At 32.8% G+C, this 10,941-nt stretch overlaps 1 pseudogene; it reads right to left on the bottom strand.

Moving 5' to 3' along the window:
• Positions 1-4,515: 4,515 nt before the first annotated feature.
• LOC143603322 (cytochrome P450 76T24-like) lies at positions 4,516-9,200 on the bottom strand (annotated as a pseudogene).
• Between the last annotated feature and the right edge of the window lie 1,741 nt (positions 9,201-10,941).

Below are 10,941 nucleotides of genomic sequence, written 5' to 3'. Positions count from 1 at the left end.
TCGGTTCGTTTATTATATATATAATCTTTTGCAACCGATAATGAGATTGTTTATTATTATATTATTCGTTTATTATTTACTTGATCGTTTGATTTACCGCACCCGTCTCGATCGTTTATCAAGAACAAAATCCGTTCGTTTTGTCGGATTCAGTGTTGGGGGACCAACATGATATTTCATGAATCTATCTACACATTTTGCATAGATGAATGTAATTTACAGATCGAAGGGTGAAAATAGAAAGTTAAATGTAACCGAGAAGTCATTCAACGATGAATCGCTCAAATTTCTCTAGTCTAACTTCGAGAGTGGGAGCTGAAATTTTAAGTGATATAGTTGAACCATTAATGTTAGATGATACTGAAGGAGTTTGAGAAAATAATCTGGTGGTGTGAGTCGTGTAAAGATTTATAACAGTTACAAGGAGTTTGAGAAAATGTGAATTGATTTGAAGATTTAAGGTTAAAAAGAAAGGGAAATGACGGGAAATGGTTTGATGGGTGGCGGCAGCTCCAAGATGTGCGGCGGGGGTGGCGGGAAAAAACAGGGAGGGGTGAAGGTGGGTGGTGGTTGATTGGATGGTGTGGTAATGAAGTTTGGGTTTGATAGAAGAACAATGAAGTGGTGTTGTGGGATCCACAAGTTTTAAAGATGGCATGCCACATCACTAAAAAAATGCCAAGTTAGCAAAAGAAAAACTAACAGAGTTAGGGTTCGTTAAGTTTGAGAGTGCACGAAACAAATAGGGTGAAATTTGGGAGTGATGGCTAATAAATCGAAAGTTGGGAGTGATATTAGGCAACAGGTGAAACTTGGGAGTATCTAAGATCAATATCCCAAAACTTAAAATAAAGTGTTCCATGTAAATAAGACAGTATACTTTTTAAATAGGACATTATATGGATTTTCATATACTATAGATCTAAACCATTAATCACTTTGATCCAAATACCGTGATCTATTCCTAGACTTTTTAAGAAACCATCTATTCTTACAATAACCCTATCCTCTCTCTCAATACACACACACACACACACACATACATACATATCTACCTATTCTAATAAAGTAAAATAAATGGAGACACTTGTCATGTTTTTGTTAATTCTCACAATTTTTTCCCCTCCAAAATTAATATACCCTAATATATGTAATAAATCAATAATTATTCACTTTCCTTTTACACTATATTTATATAATATCTATATATTTTTATAAATATAAATATTAACATACTATTTTACAATATATTTTAAAATACTTGGTGAATTCCAAAAATCAACAATAAATCATGTTTCTCAAATGAAAATTGTTTTGGGTTTTTTTGTTTAAGTTAAATTTGATTTTATGGGTCAAAAGTTGATAAATAGATTGTTTAGTACAAGTTAACTACATTTAGGTCAAATTTTGTTACGGGTCAAAAATAAAAATTTTGAGTATTTTTAAAAGTTTGAGAATGCGAAATAGATTTATCGTCAAATTTGTTATGGGTTCAAAGTGTTGACTTTAAAATGTCAAAAGTATGAAAGTTAGAATTTTAAACATGATTCGGATTTCAAGTTTATTTTTAAGGGCATTTTTTGAAATAATCAAAAGGTTCGGGATTTGGCAAATTGCCTATTTTTCCCTCAACTATTAAAACTTAAGAAAAGATTGCGAACACTTTCGACATGTCACCCCCATGCCTATCAATGCTTCTAACTTTTATCAAATTTTAAATATTTATATCAACATTAATTTTTCCTTCAATGGTGATCAGAACGTTGTATGGAAGCATATCATGCAAAACTATGCTCAAATGAAACAAAATATTCACAAAATTGAACGGGTTAACATGTTGTTTTTTATGTTGTCATTATGACAAAGTCGAGAAGCCCTCTGAAACTTATCAAAATCTTTTTTATGGTGTAGCTCAGAAAAACATAGTTCTTGAAGAACATCTATTGTTACAATTTAATATCCTACTTTCTTTTGATGAGTGGTAAATTGATAAATATATCAATAAAGGTAACACCTCTTTTGTATTTAGGCTGAATGGTTAGAACTACTATCGTATGAGAAGTTTTATTTTCGAAATTGGTTCATAACCACAATTCTTTCAATTATACATATATGACACGAGAATGAATTTTTCAATAAAGAACTCAAGAAGCATTCTCTGGGGACGATTTTGCACGGACATTTTATTAAGTTTATTTAAAAAACCATTTTGTGATATAAATAAAATCAATTTATGTACACATTGTATAGATACAAGCATAGATGTAATACAATTTTTTTCATATACGCCATGTAATTATTTGTTTTACTTATAATTTTATAATTTATAATTATCTCGTGTGTAACACGGACTCTAAAACTAGTTATTCTAATAAAGTAAAATAATTGTGGACACGTGTCAGTTTGTGGTTAAGCCTAATAACTTTTTTCCCTCCAAACTAATAACTATGTCATAGATCAATAATTATTTACTTTCCTTTTACACTCCATATATATTATATATATAACATGATTAAATTATTCACTTTTCTTTAAACTCTATTTTATTATATATATTATACATTTTTACAAAAATAAATATTCTTATAAATTATAAATTATTTAAATCTATCCATTTATTTTTTCAATTAATTTACTAAACTATATATATGTTAAACTGTAATAATATATACCATTCACTTTTATATACAATAAAGTTTATCATAGTTAGTTTCTCAATTTTTTTTTATCAATGATTGTTTCAGATTTTTTGTAAAACTTAAATTTGATTGTTACAGGTCAAAAAGAGGTAATATGCGTATTTTTAAAAGTTTAAGAATGCAAGTAGATTTATCATCAAATTTGTTACGGGCTAAAAGTTTTGACTTGAAAATGTAAAAAAATGAAAGTTAGAATTTTAAACGTGATTTAGGTTTCGAATTTATTTTCAATGACATTTTTGGAAATAATAAAAGATTTAGGATTTGGCTAATTGACTATTTTACCCACAACAAATAAAATTTAGGAAAAGACGACAAACACTTTCGACATGCTACCTCCAGGCCTATCAATCTTTCTAACTTTTATCAATTTTGAACAATCTGTGTCAGCGTTGACTTTTCCTTGGTGATTAAAATGTAGTGTGTGAAATGTCATACAAAATTATGTTCACAAAATTGAACATGTTAACGTTTTATTTTTATGTGTTGTACGTCATTATGGCAAAATCAAGAAGCTCCCTCAAAATTATAAAAATCGTTTTCATGGTGTAGCTTAGAACTATTATTGTATGAAAAGTCTTTTTTGAAATTGGTTCATAACCATATATATATATAAATGATAATGAGAATCAAATTTCCGATAGATAGACTGTTCTCAGGTATGTTTTTACACTTGCATTATTATTATTATTATTTTTTATTAAGTTTATTTTTTTGAAAAATTTCATTTCTGACATAAATAAAATCAATTTATATACACATACTGTAGATATAAGCATAGATGTAATCATTTTTTCATATACAATATATACTTATGTGCTTTATTTATAACTTTATTATTTGGATCATCTCGTGTGTTACACGGGCTCTAAAGCTAGTATATATATATATATATGAGAGAGAGAGAGAGAGAGAGAAGGGGGTGGCCCGACTTCCCCAACCATCTACCGTTTGAAGTCCCAAACCCACCGCCTTAGACGAATGCCCACAACGCTGGTCGTTTAACTCCTCTCATTTGTTGGCTGTCACACATGGACGAACGAGCATCCACAAACGAAAGGTTGTGGGTGCTCTTAGGGTTCAATCCAATAATAGATAAAAATGTTGTATAACAAAATAAAGACAATGAGTACATACAAGTTGCTATGCATAATATCAACAACAAACACTTATTAATACTTAATAATAATATATAAACTGTTACAACTTTATCATTACACTCAAGGTGTATTTGTTATTACTACCCTTATATATATAACGGTAAGAATCCTAAAAGAACTTTTTGAGATTGACAAATTTAAGAATCATTTTGGATTACAAAAAAACTTTAAAAAAAAAAATATTAAAAAAAATTAAGAAAAAAAAACAAAAATTTCAAAAAGTAAAAAAACCAAAAATTATCAATTTCCAATTTCCATCCCGGTTTCATAAAAAAAACCTAATTATACACATATGCATATTTTTATTTAATATCCATTTACATAATAATATACACATATGTACATTATCATTTATCTTAATTATACATATGTGTATAAAGAATAACATATATAAAATTTAAAAATAAGTATTATACATATGTATATAATTTTGCTAAACCGATATTTTTTAATCTTTTTTTTATGAAGCCGGGATGAAAAATTAAAAACTTCTTGATTTTTTTACTTTTTTTATTTTCGTGTTTTTTTTTGTCCAAAATGGTTTTCAAAGTTCTTAATTTCAAAATGGTTCTCGTATCATCCTAATCATATATATATATATAAAGATGGTATAACATAATTGAATAATAGCAAAAGTATCGACTTCATTTTTTAATTTATGCACTTTGTATGACCGGAGTAGGAGTAGCAACAAGAGGTGCTGCTTTAATCAGCGTAAGACCAAAAGAGTCGTTCATATCCATTTCTTCTCTAGCATGAGGCAACTTCCAATCAAAATGATACACAAACGATGCCACCATTAAACTAACAACCCTTTGAGCCAAGGGTATTCCAGGACACATCCTCCTACCTGATCCAAAAGGTATGAATTCAAAATTTTGACCCTTGTAGTCGATCTCGTTTTCTAAAAATCTCTCTGGCTTGAACACTAACGGTTTTTCCCAATACCTAGGATCTCGTGCCATGGCCCATGCGTTCACCAAAATTTGTGTGTTTTTTGGCACATTATATTTACCTAGTTTAACGTCAGTTTTGGTTTTGTGAGGCACTAGTAAAGGCGCAGATAAATGAAGTCGCATTGTTTCTTTGATCACAGCTTGTAGATAAGGCAAGCCAAGTATTTTGGCTTCTTGAATTTGCCCATCTTCTTCCACTATTGTGGCGACTTCTTTACGCACTCTTGAGAACATATCAGGGTTAACTAACAGTTCAGTCATTGCCCATTCTATTGTGTTCGCAGTAGTTTCCGTTCCAGCTAGAAACAAGTCCTATAATTAAGTATCATGTTGCTGATTGACAGGTTCTAATATTGTAATTATAATATTGAAGAAAGTTTACAATTTAAACGAGTTACAGTCTTTCATTACAGAAACTATTTTTCTGGTGATATTGCTTATCAAAATGATATGCATAGAATTATGACAACAATAACCTTTTTATCTATGCAGTCAATAGTGGTGGGATAGTAATTAGCGGACCTTTGCGAAATAGGGGTGCCAATAGCGGTCTAGAATAGCGGAATCGTTATTAGCGGCGCTATTGACCGCTATTTGACTGACCTTTTATTCCTAGGATAGTGGTCATAGCATTGATTTTCAAGGTTTGTATATTTGGGCTAAATTAAGAAAAGACCAAAATAGCTCAAACTTCAAATTTGATCTTTTATTTGTTTATAACCAATTTTTTTATCCAAAACCTAGAAAAGTCATGTTCTCGCTCTTTCGTCTACCAACGATTCCTTGGTTGATGTAGACTCGGAGGAAGATTTTATTGCTTATGATTGAATCATGTTTCAGTTATTGATACTTTTGTGTTTTTTACTTTTGATATTACTATTAACTAGTGAATTACCCACGCGATGCGCGATAAATTGATTGATAAACTCGGGTATCCAATGGCGAGTCAACGCGAATTTAGTCAATATTAGGTACGTTCGTTACGGTATTTGAACTAAAATAAATTGGAAACAAAAAACAAAAATAAAACTTGAGGTAGGCCAATGGGGTGGCGTCGGTTGGTCCCGGACGACAACAGCGAGTCAACGCGAATTTAGTCGGTAATGACTACGTTTGTTATGGTACTGGAACTAAAACAAAATAAAAACAAAAAATAAATAAATAAAAATTAAGGTGAGCCACTGGGTGACGTCGGTCGGGCCCAGACGCTGAGGCAGTGACTCAACGACACTTGTATGACATATTAAAATTTTCTTGTTAACATATTTAAAACAATGTTTATTCGGTCGGTAAACCAGGTCGTTGGTAAAACTTGATCAATGAAACGGCGAATCGACTCGTATTCGGGAGTTGTGGTGGTGAGTTGGTAAAACCAAGGCGCTAGTAAAAATTCGAGCTTCTCAGCAGTGGGTCAACACAAATTTTGTCGATTTCGTTTACATTTGTACGACACTGGAACTAAAATGAAGTTCGGTAAAACCTGAGCGTTGTCGATACTGAACATTGCGCGGTGAGTCGGTAAAAGCCGAGCATTGTCAGGCCTAGATGTTGTGGTGGTGAGACGACACGAATTCGATAAAAACAAAAAACAAAATGTACATTAAGAATCTAGAAAAAAAGAAAATTCGGTTGGTAAAACACAGACATTTTAAGAGTTGATTTATAATAAACATGCTTTATAAATAATTTAAATTTATGTTATTCAAGACATGTTTTTAAAGTTTGATGGCCCAATAATGATGCAAATGGAAAAAAAAATTGAAAAATACATTTTCATGGGAAAATCATGAAAACACCAACTTAACAGCATCACCAAAAGCCAACGGACCAGAAGTAATCACTTAATTGCTTTAGTTGCACAAGTATCTTATATATATAAAAATCCTAGAACCTATATTAGTTTTGTGACACCAACTTTGTTCTTTAATATATATATATATATGGGAGATTTCAAATGAGAATCGCTTTGAGTTTTAAGAACTCGAAAGAACTCAATGTAACAATTTTGTTTTTGAAATTTTTTTACACATACGTAATATATGTAGGTTACATCTACGTAAAAAAATTACAGAATTTTTTACGTACCGAGTCAACTTTTTACATATGTGTAACGGACGCAAATGTTAGTGTAACCACTTACATCTTTGTCTCTCTCCTACTTTGACTTTTTAATCAAATTTAATATCAACCATATAATCTAATCCATTTAATTAAATGTGTTGCCAAGAATGTAGTTCTTAAGAGCATTCCCAGCACATTCCCTACCCTATATCCATATATATTATATAACTACAATAAAAATCACCGTTTTTTCTCTCTCCTGTTTAATTAAATAATACTTTTTATACCTTTATCATTATATTTTCTTTTTCCTTCACTCACAATCACTTTTAGAAAATATTAAAAAATTATACGGTATGAACAGTGAAATCTCAAATTTAACTTTCCCCTATAACATTTTCTCTCTCATCTACTCACAACCACTCATAGACATATTATATAATTACAAATCTTCCTCACATATACTTTTAGGGAACGGGCTGAGAATGCTCTAAGTTCTTAAATTCAATATAGTTCTCAAATATATATATATATAGGGAGATTTTAAATGAGAACCCCTTTGAGCTTTAAGAACTCGAAAGAACTCAGTGTAACGATTTTTTTTTCGAATTTTTTTTACACATGCGTAATATATGTAGGTTACATAGACGTAAAAAAATTACAGAATTTTTTACGCACCAAGTCGACTTTTTACACGTGTAACAGACGTAAAAGTTAGTGTAATCAGTTACATCTTTATTCTCTCTCCTACTTTGACTTTTTTACCAGATTTAATCTCAACCACATATTCCAATCCATTTAATTAAATGTGTGGCCTAGAATGGAGTTCTTAAGTTCTTAAAACTCAACATGGTTCTCAAAAAATCTCTCCCCTATATATATAAAAACCCACTTGAGTTGTGAAAACTCTAGAAACTCATTCTCAATCACATGTTTTTAATTAAATATTAAATCTTGTGGTCCACAATTAAAGTTAATAAAAAAATATAAAAGTTAATTTACATTTTCTCTCTCCTGAAAACATATATAAAAATTAGTAAAAAAATATAAAAAAATAGCAAAACATTTTTTTTATGTTTTTGATGTTTTGTATTAAATGTAACAACATATATTACATGTAACAAAAAAAAAACGATGTTACATAGGGTTTTCACAACTCAAATGAGTTTTCATTCTATACTTTGCCTATATATATATATGTGTGTGTGTGTGTGTATGTGTGATGCATTATATTAAAATTAACGCTTTCTCACCGCTATCTCAGTGTGATAACCTATATTTCAAATAGCGGCCTTGACCGCTAACCGATTTTTTACCGCATTAACAGCATAGGTTTTTATGATACTTTGAAAATAACAAAATATTCTCTGTGGGTAATAGTTATTTTTTGTGACCGTAACGAACTATATTTGACACCAAATAAATTTATTAAATATTTGCTAAAAAGAGTAATTACCATAAGTAAAATCTTGATGTGTTTGACAGTAAACTCAGCTTCATTAGCTTCACTATAATCCAGCAATGAATCCAACATATCACCAAACCTTTGAAGCTTTGATTCTCTATGCATTAGCCTCTCACTCATGTAACCATCTGCCACATTATCCAACCACTCATAAGCCGCCTTGGCGTCTCGCCGTATGTTCTGCGGGTCCCACGGCTTCAACACCGGAAATATGTCCGCTTGTTAAACTTCCCAGTCACTTTCATTACTGTCCTCACAGCCGTCTTAAACCCCCTAATATCATCAGGCTCATAGTTGGCCACATTTTGTGACATGCAAGTGTTGACATCATATTCAACGCCACCGCGAATGCCAGCTTTTCAATCTCTATGCCCGCTTTCTTCTGGCGAAGAAAGTCTAGCACTCCCTCCATCACCTTCTGCCGAAGTTGGCGAAGGGTGTCGAGTTTGTGTTGATGAGTTAAATGAGTGTTAAGAGCTTTTCTAATGGTTCGCCACGATTCGTTTGCTGGAATCCATGCAACTGCCACGTCATTGTCAGGTAGACAGGAGACTGCGTCTGGGATAACACGACCAGAGCATGCCTCGTCATTGCGTTGGAGGATTTCTCTAGCGGCGTCAGGGGTAGATGCCACCATGCTGGTGATGCGTCCCAGTCGGATGGTCATAAGTGGGCCGTGCTTTTTGGAGAGTTTGTCTAGGGACTCGTGTGGCTTAGGGCCAAGGTCAAGGAGGTTGCCGATGATAGGGAGGCCGGGAGGGCCGGGCGGTAGCCTCCGTTTTCGGTGGAGGTCAATGGCATGGAGGAGGAAGAAGAGGATGATAATGAATGAGAGAAATAGAAATAGAAGTTGATCCATTTCTCTTGTTTGTGTTTTAGTGTTCAATCTTGTGTCTGCTTATATTGAGACAACACCACTTAAATGGGGATCGATATATAAAAGATAAAACGAGCGTGTGACGTTCGAGTTAATGAATTAATTAGTTTCATTTGTAAACTCAAAACGGACCGAACATGAACAGCCCCATTACTCCAGTTCGGCCTAACTCGTCTTATTGACTCGATCAAGGACAGGAATTAAGTCCAACAAGTTTTGTTTAGTCGGTTTTCAGTTTAATTATTGCTCACCTCTTGACCTAAACCACACATATCTGGAACCAAAGAGGTTTGTAGATACTATTTATGATTACTCCTCATAATAGGTCTTTCTTTTTTCACGAATATTTATTAAGAGGAGAGACTTGGTGTTTTATGTGATCAGGGTTCAATTCCTACACCCAACATTTAGCTTCTGAGGCACCAAGGTGATGATGGGAGATTAGGCGAGTAGGCGGTTTTCACTAGTTGGATCCTTAAACTGAACGAGTTTTATCTCATTACACTATTGTGACTTCGGGCAATTGTTCACGAACGTTGGCCGTAGGTGAGGGTTTTTTCTCCGGATGGAAAGACGAGTGCATCCCTGTATAATGTATTTAGCCAGTACAGCTCATGATATGAAGGATTCTTTGGCCGTTTAAAATAAATACATATGGAAGGTAGCATTAAATTGCATGTTGATTTGTTAGCATCTCTTTGAATTATGAGTTGATAACATTAAATTGCATGTTGATTTGTTAGCATCTCTTTGAATTATGAGTTGATAACATTAAATTTCGTTGCAATTTCACTACGGAAATTGATGTATTTAAAAAATTAAAACTCATTAACAATTTCATTACGGAAAATATTTGGGTCTCAAAAAAAAAAAAAAAATCGAAAGTGTATTTTTGTGGTTAATTGCTTGGTTGATTCATATGCTTGACTTCTATTACGTCATTGGTCTTTAAAGTTTAATAATTACGTACTTAATTATAGTGCTGTGTATCATGTATTCATATTCTAAATACATGATACACAACATTAGCATCCTCTTGTGTTTATCATGGCTTGCATGACTCCACGTAATTCTTTTTTCTCTTCCGAACCGCTTACAGCTTCTTCATTAATTTCATATTTCTTCTTGTCAAGTATCCACATCTTCCCATTATAGTAAATTGAAGAAGCGTGGATCGACTCACTGGTGGACGATCTACTTTTCTCGGGTGTGATTATGCTATTCCACCGATGGTTCACTGGGATCTGGGTTCTTCCACCTACAAAATGAACAGCACCGTAAACTTACCCCTCAGAAAGGGACAGAGGGGTCCTCTTTGGGGTAACCCTCCGGTGTGAGAATAAGTGTTTGTAGGAGAAGATAATAATATGATTGTAAGGAAATTTGGAGAGTATTGCTTGATATAGCTGAATACTGTGTAGTTGGATGTGACTGTGTGTTCTTTGATGATATTTCCTTGTGGAGTTGATGTGGTATTTATAGTGCTAGGGTTTCCAATGATTGGGCTCAGACCTAATCAGGGCCTTGCTGGCCTCCTCCAATTGCTTTGCGCCACGTGTCCTTGGGGACACCTGGTGCTTTTTCATTGGTTATAATCACGTGGTAGCACATGGTTTATGCTGAGTTGTCCACCTTTCATTGGCAGCTGTCAACATCAGCATATTCTTATTCCTTAAAAAGATACCTTCTGGAAGGTTGTCTGACGTGCACAATCAAGGTTGTC

The sequence above is a fragment of the Bidens hawaiensis genome, unplaced genomic scaffold (genome assembly GCF_021521415.1).
Source record: "Bidens hawaiensis isolate Kalapana, Puna unplaced genomic scaffold, B.hawaiensis_p1.1 tig00061244_1, whole genome shotgun sequence".
Taxonomy (NCBI): Eukaryota; Viridiplantae; Streptophyta; class Magnoliopsida; order Asterales; family Asteraceae; genus Bidens; species Bidens hawaiensis.
Note: the sequence above shows the minus strand (reverse complement) of the source record. Positions and strands in the feature narration are given on the sequence as shown.